This window comes from Rhinatrema bivittatum, chromosome 5 (assembly GCF_901001135.1).
Source record: "Rhinatrema bivittatum chromosome 5, aRhiBiv1.1, whole genome shotgun sequence".
Taxonomy (NCBI): domain Eukaryota; kingdom Metazoa; phylum Chordata; class Amphibia; order Gymnophiona; family Rhinatrematidae; genus Rhinatrema; species Rhinatrema bivittatum.
This window is the reverse complement of record NC_042619.1, coordinates 21,828,023-21,852,403: the sequence shown is the minus strand read 5'-3', so window position 1 is coordinate 21,852,403 and position 24,381 is coordinate 21,828,023. Positions and strand designations below refer to the sequence as shown.

General features: G+C 43.9%; 1 protein-coding gene across 4 annotated transcripts in view; it reads right to left on the bottom strand.

The window, feature by feature from the left end:
* Nucleotides 1–24,381, bottom strand: part of FAM168A (family with sequence similarity 168 member A) — a 579,070-nt gene that overhangs the window by 65,983 nt on the left and 488,706 nt on the right. The window lies entirely within an intron of this gene.

Here is a 24,381-nt window from a genome sequence, read left to right as displayed (position 1 = left end):
TTTTCTTGGCACTGTTGCTTCTATTTTTTTATCTTATTTCTAGGCTATCTTTCTTTTGTTAGCCCTAGCATGTGTTATTACTTACACATTTTTTTTCCAGCTGTTTGGACAGATGTGCATCTTTTGTGTATATTTACCTATGAGGCTGCAGCAGTGTGAATATAAAAAAAAAAAGAAGAACAAACAGATGTTTGAAACTTCCTCTGGCTTGGCTTCTTTCCGCTCCAATATGCCTCTCTGCTTACAGTTTTCCTCTACTGGCTTCCTGCCAGATTTAGCTCTATTTTCACATTTCTGATCGCTACTTATTTTTGAGATTTTAGCTTCGCTCCCCAAGTCAGCTTCCTGGTTAATTTTTTTTTTTTTAAAAAGTGCTTCTGCCTGCCTCTCTACAGTCACATTTCCCTACAGGCCTCCTTTCCCCACTGACATTTACATTTCCTAACAGCAATCTTTAAGAACTTCCAGCCAATGTAAGAATTATTGCTGCTTTTGATAGATGTTTTTGTACCTTTTTTTTTTTTTTTTTAAAGATAATGCTCATGAGGGATGTCCCGAAGGACAGCAGCTAGGTTGAGGCATTGTGCTAATTCAACTGCTTTGTGTGTCTGCTCTTTACGTTATGATAAGCTATATCTGTATACCACCTTCCTTGGACATAATGTTATCTGTTTCTGACTACTTGTTTCAATGTAACTCCACAGCCGCGATTGTTCAGTTTCAATGGAAACCGATTTGATTTGATATCTTCTTTCAAGAACGTCGGTATATAAGAATTCTAAATAAATAAATAAATAAATACTCCAACCCAAAGCAGTTCACAAAACTTAAAAATACTATAATAAGTAATGCATCATAAAAATAATACATCAGAATGCATCATAAAAATAATACATCAGTAATGCATCATAAAAATAATACATCAGTAATGCATCATAAAAATAATACATCAGAAATATATAATCAAAACAATTCCAATCTACATTTACCTATAAATGACTGGCCTCTCCCTATTTACACTCTTACTTTGTTCCTGGCACCCTCATCAGTGTCTTGCACACTAAGCAAGCCACCAACTTTGGTGCCCTCTCTTTGGAATATTCATCCTTGTGACATCCGAGACACCCTGTCTTTAGTCCTTTTCCAGTTCATGTTGAAGCTAACTCTTCTGACTTGCTTGTATTCCTCAGTATTAAGAACATTTAAAAATGCCATGTTAGGTCAAGACCAAGCTCCATCGAGCCCAGCATCCTGTCTTCATCTCTCTGACAATGGCCAGATCCCAAGGATAGCAATAGCTAATAATCAGGTCGATCCAGTAAAGTTCAGTTGAAGATTTCTCGTCTGTAACGAGCTCGCTGCGCACAATTCGGACGCGTAAGGCAAACCAGCGATACAGTCTCCAGTTTTGCGCGTCCGTAGCGCTTCTTAAAACAGACGCGTAACCCTTCCCCACCCGGCATGTAAATGAACGAATTAGCTGTATAATGAAGGAATTAGCTATTCCCCTCCCATACCGTAACAGGCACTCAGGTTCTCTCATTAGTAACGCACTGTTTTGCCGCGGCCGTAACGTGTTAGTTTACCGCCTCCCCCTAGTAGGAATTAGGACTGTGAGTCTAGTAACAAATCCATCGACACCGCTTAAGATACTCAAAACAATAAAACACAATTTAAAAAAAAAGCGATACAGAGATGATCGAGAAAATGTAATGATGTGGGACACATAAAACCTGTCAGAAGAAAAAATAAAAATTTTTAAATACCTGTCGGAGGGCCGCGTGGTTCCAGGCGGCCGGCGGCGGCGGGAGCCGGGTGGTCGCGTGTTAAATCTAGGCCGCGGGCGGGTGGGCGCCTGTTCCAGGCAGCGGCGGTGGGGGGACACGCATTAGTTCGAGACGGCCGGCGGGCGGTTGCGTGTTAAATCTAGGCCGGGTCCGCACAGGCGCGCATTCATTCACTGCTGGTGGGGGCTGCCGGAGGCAGCCCCCACCGGCAGTGAATGAATGCGCGCCTGTGCGACCCCTGCGATTCGGCGCTCTCGGCGTGACGTCACGGCATGTGACTGCCTTGAGCGCCGAATCGCAGGGGTCGCACAGGCGCACATTCATTCATACACTGCCGGTGGGGGCTGCCGGAGAGGCAGCCCCCACCGGCAGTGAATGAATTCATTCATCCAGGCGGAGGAGCCGGCTGCTTTTGCCACCGGCTCCTCCGCCTGGATGAATGAATGCGCGCCTGTGCGGACCCGGTCTAGATTTAACACGCGACCACCCGCCGGCCGTCTCGAACTAACGCGTGTCCCCCCGCCGCCGCTGCCTGGAACAGGCGCCCACCCGCCCGCGGCCTAGATTTAACACGCGACCACCCGGCTCCCGCCGCCCCCGGCCGCCTGTACCCCCCCGGCCGTCTGAAACTAACGCGCGCCCACCCGCCCCCCCCCCCGCCGCCCGGAACAGGCGCCCACCCACCCGCGGCCTAGATTTAACACTCGACCACCGGCCCCCCGGATCCCGCCGGCCGCCTGGACCCACGCGGCCCTCCGACAGGTATTTAAAAATTTTGATTTTTACACTTCCTGGTGCCTGTCATTTCAAATGTCATTTGAAATGACAGGTACCAGCGCACCCAGGTTAATGTATAGGCGCTGTATTAAGCGCCTATACAGTAAAATGGGTTACGCGGGCATAACCCTTCCCTACCGCTTTAAAGCCGCGGCATGCATTTGTATGCGATTAGAGGAGAGTATCGGGGAGTTAGTGAAGAGAACTGTGCGTGCGGGGAGGAAGGGTGCGCCTGACACTACCTGACACTACCGCACTGTTTCTACCGCGGCCTTACTGGATCGACCTGAATGTGTTATGGGCTTTTCCTCCAGGAACTTGGTCCAAACCTCTTTTAAACCCAGCCATGCTAAATGCCTTGATCACGACCTCTGGCAACAGATTCCAGAGCTTGACAAAGTACTTTCTACGATTTGTTTTGAATCTGCTGATTGTTAGTTTCATAATGTGTCCTCTTGTTTTAGTATAATTTGAAAGGGTAAATAACAGACCCATTTCACCCCACTCAAGATTTTATAAACTTCAGTTATGTCCCCTCTCAGCTGGAGCTCTAAACTGCCTATTCTCTCATCATAGGGGAGCCGTTCCATTCCCTTTATCATTTTTGACACCCCCCCTTTGCACCTTTTTTTTAGTTCTGCTATGTCCTTGAGATGGGGCGACCAGAACTGCACACAATACTCAAGGTGCAATCGCACCATGGATAGATACAGAGGCAATATGGTAGTTTGTTTCATTTTTTAGTAATGGGAGCAAAGGCTAGGTGGCGCCATCTTGAAAATTGGCTGCAACCAAGCCCGTAGCCTAGTGCAGCGGTTCTCAACTGGTGCGTCGCGACACACTAGTGTGTCGCCAAGCACCGGCAGGTGTGTCGCGTGGCTCCCGGTCCCTCCCGCTGCTCGTTCTTCCCTGCTGCCGTTGCCGCCGGGCTATCAGCACGTTCAAGCCCAGCGGGAACGGCAGCGGTGCAAAAAAAAAAAAAAAAAGCTGTGGCATCCGCGGCTGGCCTTTTCTTCTTCCCGCGCCTGCATTCCCCCCCCCCCGGACCCGGAACAGGAAGTGGTGCGCGGGAAGAAGAAAGGCCGTGCCGCAAGAGAACCCACGCCTCGCGCGCCATCACGGCACACATGGGGAAGCGCTGCTGCGGCCGTATGGCCAACCGGTCTTCCTGTTCGGGGGGGGGGGCGCGGAAGCGCCGCGTGCAGCTTCCGCTTCCTCCCCCCAATGCAGGAAGATCAGCTGCCTCTCCTGCTGCCACCCGTTCTCCTGGTATCTTCAGGCGTCGGGCCGTATGGTCCGCCGATCTTCCTGCTTGGGGTGGGGGAGCGGAAGCGTCGCGTGCAGCTTCCGCTTCCTCCCCCCAATGCAGGAAGATCAGCTGCCTCTCCTGCTGCCACCGGCCTCCTGCTATCTTCGGGCGACGGGCCGTATGGTCCGCCGATCTTCCTGCTTGGGAGGGGAGGGAGGAAGCGGACGTTGTGCGCTGCGCTTCCGCTGCCCCCCCCCCCCCCCGACAGGAAGTTCGGACGCCGGAAGATAGCAGGAGTCCGGTGGCAGCAGGAGAGGCAGCTGATCTTCCTGCTCTGGGGGAGAAAGCGGAAGGGAAAGGAGAGAGCAGCATGAGCCTCCCGCGATCGATGGAATTCTTCCTTCTTGGCCTGCGGGGGCTGGAGGAGCAGCTACCGTTTGTGCTGGGGGGGGGGGGGAGAGGAAGTGAGTGACAGAAAGAGAGAGAAGCAGCCAGCCAGCCAGCCTGTGTGTAAGTGAGAGAATGTGTGTGATTGAGAGCCTGTGTGTAAGTGAGAGAATGTATTTGATCGAGAGTATGTGTGTGATTGAGAGAAACTGGTCAGAGAGCTGATGTATGTGTATATGTGAGAGACAATGAAAGTGACTGCTCAAGGAGATGACTGATGTGTGTGTGAGAGTGTGAGACAGTCAGGGATGTGTGTGTGTGAGAGAGAGAGAGAGAGAAAAAGCATGGAAGTGAGAAATCTGGGTATGTGAGAAAGCATGGGAGTAAGAAGCCTGGTGTTGTGGGGGTGTATGTGAAAGAAAGCATGGGAGTGAGAAGCCTGATTATGTGAGAGAGAGCATAGGAGTGGGAAGCCTGTGTGTGTGCATGTATATGAGAGAGACTGATTGGTAAGGTGATGGTGTGACTGGTGTGTATGTGAATGTGAGAGAGAGAATGTGATTCAGGGAATGAGAAGCCTGTGCACGTGGAGAGCGAGCATGGAAATGAGAGAGAGACTGGGTGTGTGTGTGTGTAACAGAGAAAGTGATTATGGGAATGAGAAGCCTGTGCATGTGGAGAGAACAAGCATGGGAGTGAGAGACTGGTGAGTGTATGTGAGAAAGAGAAAGTGATTATGAGAGTGAGAAGCCCATATATGTAAGTGGAACACGGGAGTGGGAAGCCTGTGTGTGTGTGTATGGCATGAGAGAAACTGTTCAGGAAGGTGACTGGTGTGTTTGTCAAAGACTGGGAGATGATTGGTGTGTGAGAGACAGAAACTGGTCATGGGGGCATGACTGGTATGGTGTGTGTATGTGTGAGAGACATGGGCCCTAAGGAAGAGGACCATGAGTATAGAGCTTAGCCACTACTGCTGCTTCTGGTGTGTGCTACAGCCTGCATGGAAGAGGAGTAGGAAAGCTGCTGGAGGGGGTAAGTAAAGGTGGCTTTTTAAGTTTATTTTTCTTGATTGACTGCTATTTTAATTATTTTTAATATTATGTGATGTGTCTGCTTTTTTTGAAATATTTTATTGGTGTTTGGAGAATTTTTAATAGTTTTTATGAGTTTTTAATTGTTGGATGTTATTCTGTTCATAGTTGTTGTGAAACATTTATTCTGCTTATTAGTATAGTTTTACAATTATTTCTGTGTGGGGATCTATAGCTGCTTGCTAGTTCTGTTTTCCTAATAAGAGGTGTATTGGTTTTTAGGGCCTGATTTAATATTTGTAGTGTTGCCTTTTCATAGATAGGGTTGCTCCTGTTTGAGTGTATTCCATAATACAGGTGTAACTGTGTGTGGATTAGTTTATGTGCATTACTACAGATCCTGGGAGTATGTTAGGTCGGTTCTGTGTCTGTTACAGAGATATTTTACTAGCATGTAAGTGTTTTATCAGTCTTATTTGTTGCGTTTTCTCAAGAGGACATGCATTGGTGGTAAACTGCTGTCTTTTCATAAGTAGGGCTATTGAGCCTGAAAGTAGAAGGAGTTTGAGTTGCTGTTACTGAGATGACACCAGAACCAGAATATCTTTTTTGTAGAGTGAGTTGAACGGGGAATGTCATAATTCTGCTTTACATCCATTATTGTGGATCAGGGGGGTTCCCGTGGATGCAAACTGTACATTTACATCTAGCCCTGTGACGATCATGGGTCAGTGTGTCACGCATGTGAGAACCATCTGTCAGGTGTGTCCCGACAGAAAAAAGGTTGAGAACCACTGGCCTAGTGGATACTCCAGGCCTCCACTGGACCACCAGAGCTTACACTGAGTAAGGGGGCGGAAGTCCTGGTCTCTGGGGGCTGGATTTTTTGTATTGAAGAGGACCAGCATCCAGTCTTTGACAGTAGCCAATCCAGGTTATTAGGAAGTATCCAGCAGATCCTAAAGAGTAGATCCATTTCTTGTTGCTCAGTCACAGGGAAAAGTGGTGGGTTTGCCCAACTCCATCTGGCTAATAATTGTTTCTAGACTTTTCCTCCAGGAACATATCCAAATCCCTTTTTAATCTAGTGCAAAGCTAGCTAGGCTTCCCTACAGATTAAATTGGAAGCGTTCTAGTAACAAGAGGTTCAGTGGGATTAGTGCTTTTTAGGAGTGACAGGAGATTCCATCCCCTAATGGGTAGGTCAGTACCAGGAGCATGGTGATTCCATAAATCACTGGGGGGAGATCTGGCGTGCTGATGAGAATTTTCTGAAATGTCTTGGAGGGAGCTCTAGGAGAGGAGCAAAGGGGCTGCACTCTGACTTGGGCTTTACTTGATCTGTATGCGAGGGAAGTCCTTTCCTGTAAGAGGCTGGAGATTCAACACTTATACAACAGGGAGAGGATTCGTTCCAATCAAGCCAGCCACCTGAGTGTATTTGTTGAATAAAGAAGGAATCTCTACCATTCTTTTGGGAGTATGGCCTTCTTGTGATGTCCTCCTGCCGATGTAGAAGAAACCACTGTTATTGAGAGATGCAGACAGGTTGACTTGGACAAAGAATTACTCCCTATTAAGCTAAATAGCTTTCAGCCTGATGACTATGTGACTGCTGTCAACTTTTGGAATGACATAAATCAAAAAATGATTGATACTTTAGCACCAATGAAAAAATTAAGATTTAAGCCCACTAAACTTAACAAAAGTTCACAATGGTATAATGCTGCAAGCATGAGCTTAGGAGAAAAGAAAGGGCATGGAGGAAAATGAGTCACAGATTGCTTTAGAAAGATACAGAATTCTATTAACCAAATATAGAAGAATGATTAACAATACTAAACAAAAATACTAAACTAAAAAGATTTATGCTACAGGTTTTAACAATAAACTCCAATTTTCTACTGTAAAAAATTTAACAAGATGTAAGACCTCTTATAGGAAAACATAGTAATGACGACAGAAAAGGACCAAATGGTCCATCCAGTCTGCCCAGCAAGCTTAAGTTAGTAACTCTGTGCAGTTATCCCCAAACCTTAGGATACCCCTAAATATTTCAGCTAGAAATATATATATATTTTTTTTTACCGAGTAATGAGCTTTCTTGAAAATTCAGACAGTGTTGCCTGATGTGCTTTGCTTATGGACTTGGCTGTAGAAGCAGTCCTGTGCTTTTTCCTTTATGTCTGTGTATCAGTATCCCAGACCGGAGAAGTCGGGGCCCTCTGCTGTGGTCTGAATCCAATTCCTCTTTTCCCCTCTGCTGTCTAAGCAGGGAGAATCTGTTAATGGTAGTAATTGCAGCACCATCAAGTTTCCCCCCTGCATGCTATTCTTCATTTCCATCCTCTAACCATCTAAGTGGGGAGCAATGTTGCAGTTGCATTAAAAGCATCAAGGCATATTTGTTAAGGATAGTAGTATCCATGCCTTTTGCTAAGAGCAGTAACTGCTGCACCAGCAAGTTACACCCCAGCACTTTTCTCATTTCCGTCCTCTAACTTTTAGAAATCCACAGTGTTTATCCCATGCCCCTTTGAATTCTTTGACTGCTTTCTTCTTCACCACCTCCTCCGGAAGGGCATTCCAGGCATCTACCACACTTTCCATGAAGAAGTATTTCCTGACGTTGGTTATTAGTCGCCCCCCCCCCTGGAGTTTCATTTTGTGACCCCTAGGTTCTATTGTTTTCTTTCCAACAGAAAAGGTTCAAAGTTCATGCATCATTAAAACATTTCAGATGACTGAAGGTCTTTATTATATCTCCCCTGCACATTCTCTCTTCCAGGATATACATATTCAGATCCTTCAGCCTCTCCTCATATGTCTTCCAATACAGACCCCATTCCATTTTGATTGCCCTTCTCTGGATCACCTCCATCCTGTCTCTATCTTTCTTGAGATACAGTCTTCAGAACTGAACACAGTACTCTCTAGGTGAGGACTCACTAAGGACCTGTACAAGGCCATTATCACCTCCTTTTTCTTACTGGTTATTCCCCTCTCTCTGCAGCCCAGCCTTCTTCTGGTTTTAGCTATCGCCTTATCACATTGTTTTATCATCTTCAGATCACCAAACACTATTACCCTAAGATCCCTCTCTTGGTCCATGCACATCAGTCTTTCAAACCCATCCAATACAGTTCTTTTAGATTACCACATCCCAGATGCATGACTCTGCATTTCTTGGCATTGAATCCCAGCTGCCAAATCTTTGACCACTCTTCAAGCTTCTTAAATCTTTCTTAAATCACTTTTAATTCTCCCTTCTCCTTAAGGTGTGTCCACTCTATTGAAGATCTTAGTATCATCTGCAAATAGACAAACTTTACCTTCTCTCCCTTTACAATATCACTCACAAACATACTGAACAGAACCGTTCCCAACACAGATTCCTGTGGCACGCCACTTAACACCGATTTCTCTTCAGAGTAGGTTCATTTACCATTATGTGCTGTCTTTTATCAACCAACCAGTTTGTAATCCATGGCACCGCCTTGGTGCTCACTCCCAAACTTCTCATTTTATTCACAAGCCTATGTGGGCCCATATCAAAAGTTTTGCTGAAATCCAAGTAGATCATATCAAGCGCTCTTAATCCAAATCTCTAGTCTCCCAATCAGATTTGTCTGACAGGACCTTCCCCTGGTGAATTCATGTTGCTTCGGGTCCAGCAATTCACCGGATTGTAGATAGTTCACTACCCTTTCCTTCAGCAGAGTCACCATTAATTTTCCCACCACCGAGGTGAAGCTAACCAGCATGTAGTTTCCAGCCTCCTCTCTGCTACCACTCTTATGAAGTGTGACCACCACCGCTCTTCTTCAATCCCGTGGCACCACTTCCGTTTCCAGGGATCTATTGAACAGGTCCTTCAGCAGACCTGCCAGCACATCTCTGAGCTCCCTCAGTATCCTGGGATAAACCTCATCCAGCCCCATGACCTTGTCCACTTTCAGTTTGCCTATCTCCTCTCAATACATTCTGTTCTGTAAAACAGAGTTTCTTCTACTCCATCCCTATCTACAGTCTTGTTAACCAGCAATGGTCCTTCTCCAGGTGGTTCTTTAGTGAATACCGAATTGAAGATTTGTTTAATATTTCTGCCATTTTTTTTTGTTACTCTCCACTCACTGCTTCTTGTCACCTTTCAGTTTCACTATACGACTTCTGGTCTCCCTTCTTTCATTGATATATCTGAAAAATGTTTTGTCTACTCGCTTTACCTCTGGCCATCCTTTCTTTCGCTTGATCTTCTGAAAGACAGAACTTTTTCTATAGCTTACCAGAGCAACTTAGAATGCAAAGTGGGGGGAGAACCAAGATGGCCAACGGATAGCCTGCGGCATGAGGACTCTCTTGTTCAATTACCTTAATATATTTGTTCCTGTTCTTTTTTTTCTTCTTTTGAATGGGCAGAAAGCGGAAACTGAGATCTGGGCCTTTCCCACCACCGTCGATCCCCTTGATGGGCCCGATGGACACCCATGTCTTGCACAGCAGCCCATTGCCGGGGACTCAGTCGCTGGATGGAGTGGGAGGGGAATCGGAGCTCCCCTCTCTCCTTGACTCTCTTTCACTTCTAAGCCCGGCTGAGGGAATACCACCCGGCAACCCTGCATTTGTTAAAGTTCCCCATGTGTCGGGGGAGACACCAACAGACCTAGAAGTAGGTGTGCCGTTTTCAGCAGGGAACGACGGGCGACTGCTGCAGCTGCAAGTCCAGTATTCGAACATGGACAGCTGGGTAAGGAAATTTTTTGAGTTGTCAGACTGGGAGGCATTGAGAGTAAGCAATGGTACTGCAACTTCATCTTCACTATCTTCCTTACCGCTACCTGCTGTCCAGAGACCTTCAGTTTTCTCCTTGGAGGTTATTTGGGACGCCATAGTGGAGCTACGGAGTTCAATTCTTCAACAGCTTTCTCCCTTGGTACAGAAATGTAACGATTTGGAGCATGAAGTCTCTATTTTGTCAACTATAGCTGCTGAATTGGGACAACAGTTTTCATCTATATGAGTTCAGGTGAACTCTGTTCAACAGATCAAAGAAAATGCTAATATAGCTTTAAAAATTGAAGACCTTGAGAATATTGTGAGGAATAGAAATCTCAGATTTATTAACTTTCCTAAAGTGTCTCTAATATCTCCTAGAGAGATGTTTAAGAGATACCTAATTGAAATTCTACAGGTTCCTGAAAATGCAATTCCTCCTGTTTTTAAAATATACTATCTACCTCAGTTTAAAAGGACTACTGATGTTATACAGGGAGACGGAATGGTGCTTTTAGTTACAGTTGAGGAACCTATTGTTGATGTTTCTACTATGCTTGAAACTTTGGATACCGATATGGCAGTTCCAGCAACTCTTATTGTGACCTTAGCTCTTGAGCCTGATAAAGATTGGTTATTGAGACTCTTTTTCTGCCATAGATCTGAATTGCTCCTACAGCTTAAATGTAAGGTCTTTCCGGATGTCTCTAGACAGACTAAAAAAAAAAAAAAGCGGAGACAATTTCTTTTGATGCGATTGCAGGTTCAGCAAACAGGGGGTATTTTTTTCCTGAAATTTCCATGTAAATGTATGGTTAAGTATCAAAATAATTCTTATATTTTTTTTTTACGACCCCCCTCAATTAACCCAATTTTTGATTAGTAAAATACCATGTGCTGTTCCTTTGGAGAATCTCCAGTCATAAACATACTTGATGTTCCCCATTATATAGGTTGGCTGCTGGTACTTGATCATTGCCGCCTTCTTTTTTTTTCTATTGTTTGCTTTGGGTTATGGATTGGATCTCTTCAGTTTGAGGACTTGTATAATGGAACTGAGTGGGTAATATTCTCTCTTTATTTTGTATGGTGTAATAGTTTATTATTTTTATTATCTTCACTCAATTTCATCTTTCTGTCAAGATTATATGTCTTGTATATTTTTAAAATGCATAAAAAAAAAAAGAATGCAAAGTGATACAAAGGCATTCAAAATAGGTATAAAGACCTGATTATACAGGCAGGGATCTGCATTAGACAGTGTAGCTCTTCAATGAAGAATGGCAAAAGAGTAAGCCTCCAGCAGATCATAGTGTTCTGTTTACCACGTTTTGTTATTCTTTTTATATATATATTTTTATTATGTATTGTATGGCATATTTGTAAACCGTTACGATTTATGGAACAGTGATATAAAAAACTGTTTTAAATAAATAAAATTAAGGGATTCCAGTCTTTGGAAAGTGACTTAAGCATCATGAGGAAATATCTCATCCTTTTTGGAATTTAACTGTTTCCTGTGCTGATTCTGTATTCTGAGCTGTATCTAGGGAGGATAGCAGGAAGATGCCAGCCTGGGGGATTTTTTCAAAACCAACCCACAGGGTATTTGCGACTCACTTTCTGTGCAGTAGTTGCTTCAATACCTCCTAAAGGACACTGAGCTAATCGTTGAGAGGTACATCATGCAACTTAGAGCCTGACAGAATTGAAACAAAAATCTCCAACCTAAATTTCACCTTTTTCATATAACATTAAATAGAGCACATCCTAGACCAGGGGTGAGCAAACTGAGCTGCATTCTCCTTTCTATCCATGCATCCCCCACAAGTTTGGTTACATCCATCATATATCCTGGATTCCTGATCAGGTGTTAGTTTTTTGCCAATCAGCTTTTTGAACAAGTTGCCAAGTAATGAGAAACTACACTGCCAGCCAGAGGCTCAGACACATACATAAAGACATTTGCTTCTGTGTGCTACTTCTCTTGTACTCATTCAGTGAGTGCCCTCTCCCCCCGCAGCCTCTCTCAGAACTCAGCCCAACCACCTCAGACAGAAGCCTCACTAACACTATACAGGGCATCTCCTTCTGGTTCACCACCTCCCTCTTACCACAGTATCAAACCCTCCACTTCAGCATATCCTCACTGACTGTGTGCTACAGTCTGCTGCTTTTATGGTTCCCTAGGCTCGGCTCTGCCTGGAGAGGCGGGGACTAGAAATTATACAATGCTCTTCAATGCAATCTGATTTCTTCAGCCAACTGGTCATCTGGCCTCAGTGTTTCATTCGGCACAGTCCATGGGGAATAGGTCAGCCATAAGGGTATGCCGCTGATCCTTAAGGTACTGGCTGCTGCTCTCCATCATGCAGCAATGCTTTTGCCTCCTATATTTTTACCAGCAATTCCCTGGGCTCAGGCTCCTTCTCCGCACACTGGTTAAACTGGTGGTCTGTATCAATATTTTTATCATCTCCTTTCTTTAGCGAGACTGCTGCCTCTTTTTATACCAATTCATGCTGCCTCCCTCAGGCCAGCCTTCAAGGCTCCAGCATGAGCTCCCTTGCTCTGGATTTTCCTGGTCCTATACTGTAGATTCCTCAGTGGTTTTCACTGGCTTCTGTACTTGCCGTTCTTGTAATGATTGCTGCCATTCTTTCAGAGCCTGGATCAGCTTTTGATTCTGCCACTGAAAGGCTTGCTCACACAAAAAAACAAACATTCCCTGCCCTGCGGCATAACATGTCACCACAATGACCCAAAACAGTGTGCAAATTAGAAAAATTATTTTTTAAAGGTGTAGGTAGCTACTTCATATGTGGCCTCCCGTACCAACCCCGGTTACGGTGCCATTTTTCTAATCATCAAAGCCACCTTCTCACCTTATTTTCTCTTCTGCACAAAAAAATTATACTCATAACAAATGTTTTTGAAAGTTTTTAGTGAAAAATGTGTAAAAAAACGCTTATATTCATCTTGTCATTGATCTATTTCTCAACCATTTTCTGTCAACTGTGTTTATTATGTATATTTCAGAGAATACATTCTAATCGGATATCTTGAACAATAATCTTCCCAAGGGAAAGTCATACACATACATTTGCCAATAATAAATTTAACAAAAATAATATATAAGCACAAGATCAAATCAAAAACAATCCAGAAATGTAACAACTAAATTCCTTACAATACATCGGTAGCCACACTGAAGAGAGAGAGAGAGAGAGAGAGAGAGAGAGAAAGGTAAGGGTAGGCTAAACCAAGTGAAGAGAGCAATTATCAAAATCCTTTTCTGTAGCAAAATAACCATTTACTTGCGGAAATGGGGTCTTTGAAAACTGCCTGACTGTGCATGGGTAAAATTATATGCATAAGGCCAGTACGTATGTAATTCTACTTGTGTGAAAGGAGGCATTTCCAGAGACGGGATTGGGAATGCAATTCTGTAAACAATTTTACCCAGAAAAAGTACTCCCCTTCCCAATCTCTGCACCTGGATTTATTCATGGAAAGTTGAGAGGATAATTTTTCTTAGGCAGTTTTCAAAGGGAAAGTTGATGCAAAGTCGGTGGGTTAAAAGAGCCTGCAGATTTTGCCTTTCTGAAATTGCTCTATATATCTAACTAATAACATACTTATGAACACACTCTAAAAATGGAGTACTCATTCAGTTTCTAATCTAGTCCATCACCTTGAGAACCATCCCCAGGTTGCTTGGTTTATTTATCAGCCTCCTATGCGAGATGGTATAGAAAGCTTTTGCTGAATCCAAATAAACCCATCCAGTGCATGCCCTTTATCCAACTGTTTAGTCAGCCAAAGAAATCAATCAGATTAGTTTGACATGATCTCCCTCTAGCAAATCATGCTACTTTAATCCTGCAAACTCTCTGGATTGTAATTCTTCACTATCCTTTCTTCAGTAGAGTTTCCATTAATTTTCTCCCCACAGAGATTAGACTAACTAGCCTGTACTTCCATCCTACTCTCTGTTGCCATTTTTATATAAAGGATCATCTGCCCTTCTCCAGTCCCATGGGACCACTCTAATCTTCAACAGATCTTTCAGTGGACCCACCAGAACCTCTATAAGCTTCCTTATTATCCTAAAATGCATCCCCTTCCAGCCCCATGGCTTTGTTCACTTTCAGTTTGTTAGTTCCACACTAACACTTTCCTCTGTGAATGACGTGGTATCGACCCCACTCTCATATATACCCTTCCCAACTATTAGCGTTACTTTTAGCCAGACTGATGAGAGGTGTTTCTTGGGGCGTGTTTTGGACAGGGTTTGAAAATTACACCGTAAATTGGATTTTGAAATCTGTGTGCACTGTTTTCCAGTTAAAAAAAAAAAAAAAATTAAAAAAAAAGAGCAGGTAAAAAGTCCATGTGCTTTTTGCATCCATAGACAATTTTCAAAGGGAATTTATACATTTACTTCAGAATATGGCAGACTTAAGTGCATTAATTTGCTTCAGAGTCAGAGACCTACACTGGCTCCCAGTTACATTTCATGCCCAACTTAAAACTTTGGCCTTTAAGGCTTTCCGTGAATTAGGTTCATCTAAAAGAACATTTGCAGTAATAGAATCCTTCTAGAGCATTACTTCTGACTCAGGATGGTTTGCTCTGTCTCAACTCACAAAAGATCAGATTAGTAAGGAAATGGAATGAATTTCCTAAAGAAGGGTGTAAAAACATGATTATTCCAGAAGGCATTTAGAACTTAATATATGTATTTTGGTTTAATGTGATAATTTTGATTTAGCTGGTATCTGACATTTTAGTTTTATTGTATGTTTTTGATTTTTTTTTATTATTAATAATTGAAGGGATTCTATTGCTAGGGTTTTTAGTCAGAGTTTAGATTTGCTTTTTATTTGTTGTTGTTTGAGGTTTTTATGTTGATGGCATGGTATTATTACTTAAGTTATTTCCTGCCTTGGGCTAATATGGAAAAGTGGTATATAAATCCAATAAATAAAATAAGAAATTTAGATACATGGTTGGTACCCTTGAATTTTGCACTTAGGCTGTTTGAAAATTGCCTCTACTATACTTTTTATCTCATAACATGCCAGAGAAATCTGGCTGTTCATTTACTTCTCTGAATAGAATTTCTTCCTTTACTAAATAGTGAAAGAATGCATTTATAAGACAATGTGGCAGATAAAAAAAATTCCACCTTAATGAATTCACAAGGACAGACTCAATAAGCAGCCCAATATTGCCCTCTGCTGGCTCAACGTGTTCCCTAAAAGTCAACATACAAAATATAAGTACTACAGTGCAGACTGAAGGAATGCTAGCAAAAAGATATTCCCATTATCAATAAGAACAGAGTCAGAGATTCCCCTTTGTTTTATTCCTGAAAAGGTATTAAAAATGTGAACACTCCTTCCACTGAGCTGTTCCTTATCACAGACTCAGAAACCATATCCGGATATGGTTTCTAACAGAAAAGATAGTGGATGGAACGGCCTCTAAGAAGGGGTAGTGTAAGACAAGAACGATAACGGAATTCAAAAGGGCATAGGAAACACAGAGGATCCCTAGTGGCCAAAGGATGGAAATGAAGAAACGGAGAGGTAACTTTTGGTGTAAAATTTCTGCATGGGGGTAACCTGCACAGAACAGCACCTTACTGGGCAGACTGGATGGACCATTTTGGTCTTCATCTCCCATTTACTAAGTTATTAAATGTAAGTGAATGAGTTACCGCCTACTGTGCTGATTCTTATCTGAACCCCATGCAGGCATCACACTAATGCTGCAGATCCTGAAAATAGCAGAAATGATCTAAAGAGGAGAAAATTGTACAGGGGGGCATGGCCCTTACAAAAGATACACCCATTACACCTCAGTGTCTGAGAACAAAAATGCACAAGGACAAAAGGGGACAAACAAATGACCTCAAAAGGAGGAAAGCAATACAGCCAAGAAACAATTCTGGGCAAACAAGCTATTATTGCTGCATGAGAAGAAGAAAAATTAAATTAGAAAGAACGTGGTTTATAAACTCAGACTAATTATTGTGCTAAATAAACTGATTACAAACAAAGAAAAAGACCATATGGCCCATCTAGTCTGCCTATCCGTCCCAATTTATGTAGCCCTTACAAATTCCCATCACTCCCTCAGAGATCCCCTGCAGTGGTTTAATAAAAGGGGGTGAGGGGAATGGTCCTCCCTGGGTGACAACGGGGGGGTTGGGGGAGCCATTGCCACCAGCATAATGAAAGGTTGCGGGGCAGCGCAGAGCAGTGACATGCTGGCAGGGGTCCCACTCCCTGCCAGCAAAAGCAAGGGCCTGCGGTAGAAGCAGCCAGCGGCAGATGAAGAAGAGGCCCCTGTGGTGCCACCGGCGTTTCCCCAGAGCTGGCGGCAGAAGAAAAGGCCCTGCAGTGCTGTCAGCGTTTCCCCCAGAGTCGGCGGCAGAAGAGGCAGTCCTGTGGTTCTGCCAGTGGAGGAAGAAGAGGTCCTGCTGTGCAGCCAACAGTGGAAGAAAAGGTCCAAAACGTGTGTGAGAAAGTGAGACACTGGCGCCCTGTGGGACTGAGTGCCAGTGTATGAGAGAGAGGGAGGAAGAGTGTGTGTGGGAGGGTGAGCGCATGTGTGTGCCTGTGTAGAAGAGGGTGCGCGCCTATGTGTGTATGAGCAGGAGCCTCTGTGCACATGAGAGTGTGCCTATGTACATGGGGATGAGAGACAGGGTAAGCATGTATGTGTCAGAGACAAAGGAATAGCGTGTGAGAGATACAGATGAAGTGTGTGTGCATGTGCGAGAGAGACACACACAGGAAATGTGTGTGTCTATCTCACGCACACATTCAAGTTCCCTCTGTCTCTCACCAAGCATGTATGTGTGCGTGAGACAGAGGGAGCATATTTTGTGTCTGTGTGTACCCCCAGTCCATGACAATCTCAGGGTGACAGGTATGGAAAGTGGGGGATTTTTAAAATCTTTATTAGTTTTAATTACTGGGTGTTATTTGATGTCTGCTGTTTTGAAATATTTTATTGATGTTTAGGAAATGTTTTAAAATGTGTACAGGAGCTAATTATTATATTCAGCTGTTTTGAAATTTAACTTTTTAGTATAGTTTTATTATTCTGATTGATTTATATTTCTTGATTGTATTGTTTTGAGGAATAGTAATTTTCTGCTTTTCCATTGTTGCACTGCATACAGAATCTGGCTTCTTAAGGTTTCCAGTTCAGTTTTTGTCTGCATGTGTATGTGGGTGAGAGAGAAAGACAGAGGAAACGTGTGTGTGTTAGCGTGTGAGAAAGACTGAGAAAGTATGTGTGAGTGTAAGAGAGAGAGGAAGTGTGTCTGTGTGTATGTTAGAGAGTGGCATAGAGGAAGTGTGCGTCTCTCTCACATACACACATATGCTTTCGCTGTCTCTCACCGTGTGTGTGTGTGTGTGAGAGAAAGAGGGAGCATATTGTGTGTGCACATGACAGATATGGAGTGCAGGAGATTTTTAAAATCTTTATCAGTTTTTATTATTGGGTGTTATCTGATCTGTCTGCTGTTTTGAAATATTGTATCCATGTTTAGGAAATTTAAAATTATATATTGGGGGGGGGGGGGGGGGTGCCAAAGGAAATATCTGCCCCAGGTGCCAAATACTTTAGGTTCGCCACTGATCCCCTGTATTTATCCCATGCTTTCTTGAATTCAGAAATTCAAGTCATAATCCCCACCCACTTTCAGAAACCCCATCCCAAACCAGCTGACATCCCTGGCACCATAGTATCCCATTGCCAAAATAGGCCAGAATCCCTGATGCCTAGTGGGTCCTTTCTACCCATTACATCAAGAAAGGCACTGGAGGTCTAGGGATCCTTGGTCCCCCACCTCCCCATACTTCAAATAAGCATCACTGGTAGGGGTAGCAGAGGCCCAGAGAGCCCCCTAGCTCCAGGCTTGGTCAATGCCATTTCCAAAATGGTGCCGAAAGGTCATTGCTCCTAAACCACCAGGTGCTTTTTTGATGTGAGGGGCAGCCTACTAGGCACCAGTGATTCTGGCCTATTTTTGTGATTTAGGGAGGGAATGTCAGCTGGTGCGGGGAGGGGGGTTCTGAAAGAAGGGATTTGGTTGGAATGGGAGGTTTTGACAAAAGAGGAGAGATTTGGGAAGGGGCAGGGCATCACCTCATGATTTAAAATGTTTTTTTCTTTTTTCACTTTTTGGCTTGGTGTCTCCTCATAGGAAGTGGTGGTGGTGGTGGTGGTGGTGGGGGGGGGGGGGGGTCTCAGGAGAATCCACAGGGGAGGGAGGAGGGGAATTTTTAACTTTGGGGGTAGGGCTTGTTTTGGGCCTTGGGGCTCTTTAAATTTTACTGCAGAAGCATTAGAACCCATTCTAGAGTCCCCATGCGGTAAAATATCTACACCTCCTTCAAACATGATAAAATAACAGGGTTGATTTTTTTCTCTGTCAGCTGTGTTATTTTATTAATATAGAATTAGGTATGCATTAGCTGCTTTGCATGGATTTGCAAAATTCAAGCATGCAAATCACAGATAAAGCAACTAAATTTAATATGGGTGAGTTTGGGGTCTAAATATTGTGTTATATTGCGCGATAACCAGCATTTATCGCCTTATCGTGGCTTAGTAAATTAGGTTTAAATTTGTACTTTAGGCAATGGAGGGTAGAGTGACTTGCCCAAAATGCCATGCTGGCTCAGAACAAGGTCCATCGAGCCCAGCATTCTGACTAACAGTGGCCAGTCCAGGTTGCAAATACCCAGCAGATCCCCAATAGTTGATCTGTTTCTTGTATCTCACACTCCCAGGGATAAGCACTGGCTTTCCCGAGTCTACCTGGCTAATAACTTGTCCAATCCTCTTCTGAGCACCACTATATGTTAGTCACCTTGACCAACTTCTCTGGCAACAGATTCCATAGCTTAATTGTGTGCTGAGTAAAAAACAATACTTCCTATGATTTGTTTTCCATCTGCCAGTTGCTAGTTTCATGGAGTGTCCCCCTAGTCCTAGTGTTGTTGAAAGGGTAAATAACAGTTTCCTATTTACCCATTCTACCCCTCTCGTGATTTTATAAATTTCAATCATGTCCCTTCTCAATCATCTCTTTTCCAAGCTAAAGAGCCCTAATCTGTAAAGGCTTTCTCCATAAAGGAGCTTTTCCATTCCCTTTATTATTTTTGGTCATCCTTCTCTGTACCTTTTTTATATCGACTACTGTCTTTTTTCAGATGGGACGAACAGAACTGCACACAATAATTAAGGTGCTGTCACACAATGGATCTAAACAAGGCATTATGACAGTCTCAGTTTTGTCTCTATTCCTTTCCAAATAATGCCTAACATTTTATTTGCCTTTTTGACCACCATCGCACACCGAGCCGAAGTTTTCAAGGTATTGTCCACGAGGACTCAGAGGTGCTTTTCCTAGGTGGTGCCTCATAACACAGAACCCACAGCATGGTGTACCTGTAGTTGGGATTTTTTTCCCTAGGTGCATCACTTTGCACTTATCCACATTAAATTGCATCTGCCATTTAGAAGCCCAGTCTCATAGTCTGATAATTTTACTAAGCTACTTTTATTTTTATATATTATGTTAAGATTCTAAATTTATTTTTTTTTATCATTTTGTATATGTCTATCATTATGTGGCACTCCTTGGGTCAGCCACTAGATGGCTCTAGGTCCCTCTGAGCTTTTCATCCTCTTTAGCCCCTCCCAAAATTGAGGACTGGGATTGGTTGCCTCGCCTTATATGCTGCAGCTAGTTTAGTAGTTGGTGTGGTCTTTTGAGCTCACCTCAGAGCAGTGAGGATGCAGTTTGTATACCCCCTGGTGAGGCCTTCCTGCATCATCAGTAAATTCAGTTTGGAGGAGTTTTCTCACTGTGCACTTCCTGCCAGAGGATCTCCCTTATATCTTTTGCAGTAAGGTAGATTTTTGCCAGATCCCTTTTGGGACGCCTATGAAGGGGCTGAAGACCTGTGAGCCTCACTCTACTCCTTAGGTGAGGCAGGCACCAGTGACAGTATAGAAGCAGTCATCAAGAGATTTTTGTGGATATTGTTTTGTGGGGAGGTTTTTTGACCCAACCCTCCCCCATAAAGGTTCCAGGACTGGGATTCCTAAGACTTTTCCTGCATGAGAGGTCACAGATAGCAGCTCCTCCTGTCCTCCTGGTTGCTCCTGCCGCATCACAGGTCAGCATCGCAAAACTGAATGGTGACTCATCTCTGCGCTGGCAGCAAATGAACATCCAAAAGGCTCAAGAAAACCTCCTCCGCCCCCTCGTGGCAGGGCACATCGGGGATCCTCGGTTCCTTAAGAAGTTGCCAGGTGAAATTTGTAATAAGCTGTTCCAAAGGGTGGGGGGTGGAGGGGGAGGGGTTAGGAGGGGTATACCTTAACCTGACCTTTATGCTTAGAAGGCATAAATCCCCAGAAATAACAAGAAAGGAGAAAATAAGGAACAGCAGCGTTACGAGACCACAGCTATGCCGCCATCTTGTTTCTCCACATACATTTTAAATTAGTTTTATTTGTATTTATTTTTACATGTACACTCAACCTGATTATCAGATAATAGAGAAGTTTGGAATAATTTGTATCTGCATGCATACCTCTGGGTTTTTTCAGCTTTTACAACCACTTCTCTTACATACTTGCCAGTAGACTTTTAACATCCCTCCCTTTGAACTATTTGCTGCTGAGTGACTCTCTGCTTTCCTCCATGTCCTAGTTTAAAAGCTGCTCTCTCTTCTTTTTAAAAAGTTAGTGCCAACAGCCTTGTTCCATTCTGGTTAATGAAGAGCCCCATCCCTTTGAAATAGGCTCTCCCTTCCCCAGAACGTTCCCTAGTTCCTAACAATCCTAAAACTTTCTTGCCTGCACCATCATCTCATCCACATTAGAGACAATATTAATAATGTGACTATTAGGAGTTACATTTTTATCCAGCGCTGTGCCCCTGCTTGCCAACCTTGCCAGTGGGAGAAGTGAAATTCAGACAGAATCTATGTGGAATGAGGTGGGGGGTTGAATGAATGTTTTGGTGTGTGTGGCTGGGGGTACACTCCTTCCCCCTTGCATTTTTCAATTTGTTCCTTCTCTCCCTCACCCTTTTCCCCAACTCCTCACTCTTGTCTGTGGGATTGGGAGAGGAGTATGAGTATCATGGACGTCTCTATGCGTGGGAGCACTTTCTTTCTCTCGATTGACTCGTGTGTGTGTGTGAGGGGAGGAGAGGGAGAGATGGTGATTTACGTAATTGTCTATGCATGAGGGATGGTGTGGGGAGAGTGCAAGGATAAGTGGTGTTATGGAGGAGGATGCAAAAGGTGAGTGGTGTGTGTATTCTCCCCTCCCATTTGCTCTCCCCACTTTGTTCCCCTCTCCCACCCGTCACATTTTCCACTTGGTAGCCATCTCCTCCATCTCCCCCGCTATGTGTGTGTGTGAGATAGTGGTATAGGTGGGGTGTGTATGGTGGGGTGTAGTTTGAAGGACATTATCTCCTTCAAACCTCTGTGTGTGTAGGTGGGGTGTAGTTAGGTGGTAAGTGGTATAGGAAGGAGGTAAATGGGGTTTTCATTGGGAAGTGAGTAGGGGTGGAGGGCTGAGTGGTGAAGGTGGGGTATAGGAGATGCACACTGGGGTCTGGGTATGTATGGCTGAGGACACTTCCCCCCCCTCGCACATTCATTTGTTCTCCCCGTTCTCTGTGTGCATGTGTGTGGAAGGGGTGGAAATGGTATGTGTATAGGGATAGAGGTGGTTAGGTGTGGGTAGATAGTGCTGTGAGGTGTGTGCATGCACTCTTTCCCTCTCTTCCCTTCACTTTACACTCCTCTCTTCTTTCTACCTGCCTACTCCTCTTTCATCCCTGGCTCTTTTCCTTGCCTTACTCAACCCCCAAATAAGCCCTTTCCCTCCCAACCCCCTCTTCTCTCACACATACTCCACTCTTCCCCCCACCCCCAATTCCTTTCATTCAGCATTCACCTTCCTTTTCTTCCCACTCTTCTTACTCGCCCCTCTTAACCCTTTCTTTTCTCCTCTTACTCCCTCTCTCTCACCCTTACTCTAGTCTTCTCCTCTCAACCCACTTGGGGCCATGGAAATGCCACCAGACTCTGTTGCTACCCTAGTCACCATGCTGTTGATCCCATTTCCCTTCTTCCTGCCCTGTTGATCCTGCCTCCTCTCACCCACCCTCATCTCGCCATTGTGGTACAGATCTGTTGCTCCCTATAGTGGGGCCCTGTCCCCCCTGCTCCGAGCGAGTTGCTATGTCTGCAAATACACAGACACATTGCAATGCTCACCCAAAGCCCCTATTTTAATAATATACATAGAGAGTATTCTCGTTGATTAAAAAAAATCATATGTATGCAGTTCACCCCTCTTCTCCAGGAAGCCATCCACGTTGTGATCAGCAGGTTGGGCACTCACCTTACTAACCTAGAACATCTAAATATTTTCTGCCATCTGACTGAATCCAATTATTATAAAAAAGCTTTGCTTTTAGACACAGGAAGGGAGGGGTATTGGGTGCGAACTAAACAGGGGATTTATACTGATCTATTCAAAATGGTAGAGTATAAAAGAGGAAGATGAACAAAATTGTCTTGGTTAAGGAGCGATATCCTACAGGCAAGTCACACTATGGCTGGCAGCTGGCATACATCCTTAGCAGTGTGGAAAGTAATAACTGAGCAGAATGGATAGGTCTTTTTCTGTCATCATCTACTACAGGGGTCCACAAACTCTGTTCTTGAAGGCTGCAACCCAGTTGTGTTTTCAGAATTCAGACAATGAATATGCATGAAATCTATCTGAATACAATGCAGGCAATGCCTGCAAACACAGCTCGAGCATATTCATTGTGGCAATCCTGAAAAATGACATAGTAACATAGCATTGACGGGAGAAAATGACCAAATGGTCCATCTAGTCTGCCCAGCAAGTTTCTTATGGCAGCAACTTCCGCTCCGTGCAGGTTACCCCCAAGCCTTATATATTAACAAAGCAACATTTTTACTGGGTAAGGAGCCTTCTTGAAAATCCAACAATGCTACTGGATGTGCTTTGCTTTTGAATTTGGCCATAGAAGCTGTCCTGTGCTTTTTCCCTTACGTCTGTGTATCAGTACCCCAGACCGTAAAAGTTGAGGCCCATGTTGGTTGTCCTCTGAATCCAATTCCCCTTTTCCCTTCACGCTGTCAAAGCGGAGCGCAATGTCAAAGCAGAGAGCAGTTGTGTCAAAAGCATCAAGACTTAATGGTTAAGGGTAGTAATCCATATGTATATATATATTGTTAAGGATAGTAACCATTAAAGAGCAGGTTACTCCCATATACCCTTTTCTTCATTTTCATCCTTCAGCCTTTAGGGATCCACAGTGCCGAAACCCATGACAGTTTGAATTCTTTGACCTTTTTTGTGTTTACCACCTCCGCTGGAAGGGCATTCAAGGCATCCACCACCCTTTCCGTGAAGAAATATTTCCTGACATTGATTCTGAGTCGTCGTCCTGGAGTTTCATTTTGTGACCCCAGTTTTATTCCCTTTTCAATGGAAAGCTTCAAAGTTATGTGCATCATTAAAAACTTTCAGGTATCTGCAGGTCTATATCATATCTCCCCTGCACTTCCTCTCTTCCAGGGTATACACAAGCAGATCCTTCAGCCTCCCCTTATAAGTCTTGCGATATAGCAAAATTGCTTACCTTGTAATAGGTGTTATCCCAGGTCAGCAGAATGTAGTCCTCACATATGGGTGACGTCATTGATGGAGCCCTATTGCGGAAAACTTTCTGTCAAAGTTTCTAGAAACTTTTGACTGGCACTCTGAGCATGCCCAGCATGCCATGATATTCTCAGCCACAGGGGTCTCCCTTCAGTCTTGTATGTAGCAGTAAGCTTTAGCAAAAATAAAATAATAAAACGTATCGGACCCAACTCCGCGGGGTGGCGGGTGGGTTTCGTGAGGACTACATCCTGCTGTCCTGGGATAACACCTATTCAATGTAAGCAATTTTGCTTTATCCCAGGACAAGCAGGATGCTAATCCTCACATATGGGTGATTAGCAAGCTAGAGGCTGAGTCATTTTGTAGTGAAGCAACACTGAAGTATTGTTGTTGAAAATGAAGCAGCCGAAGATCACAGCAGGTTGGACGTAGAAGGAGTTGGGATTATACTGGAAACAAGTTTTTTTTTAAGACAGATTGTCCGTAAGCTGAATCTTGTCGTCCGTCTTTGTCCAAACAGTAATGAGCTGCAAAGGTGTGAAGAGAACTCCATGTTGCTGCTTTACATATGTCAAGAATTGGCACTGAACGATAGATGCTACTGAGGTTG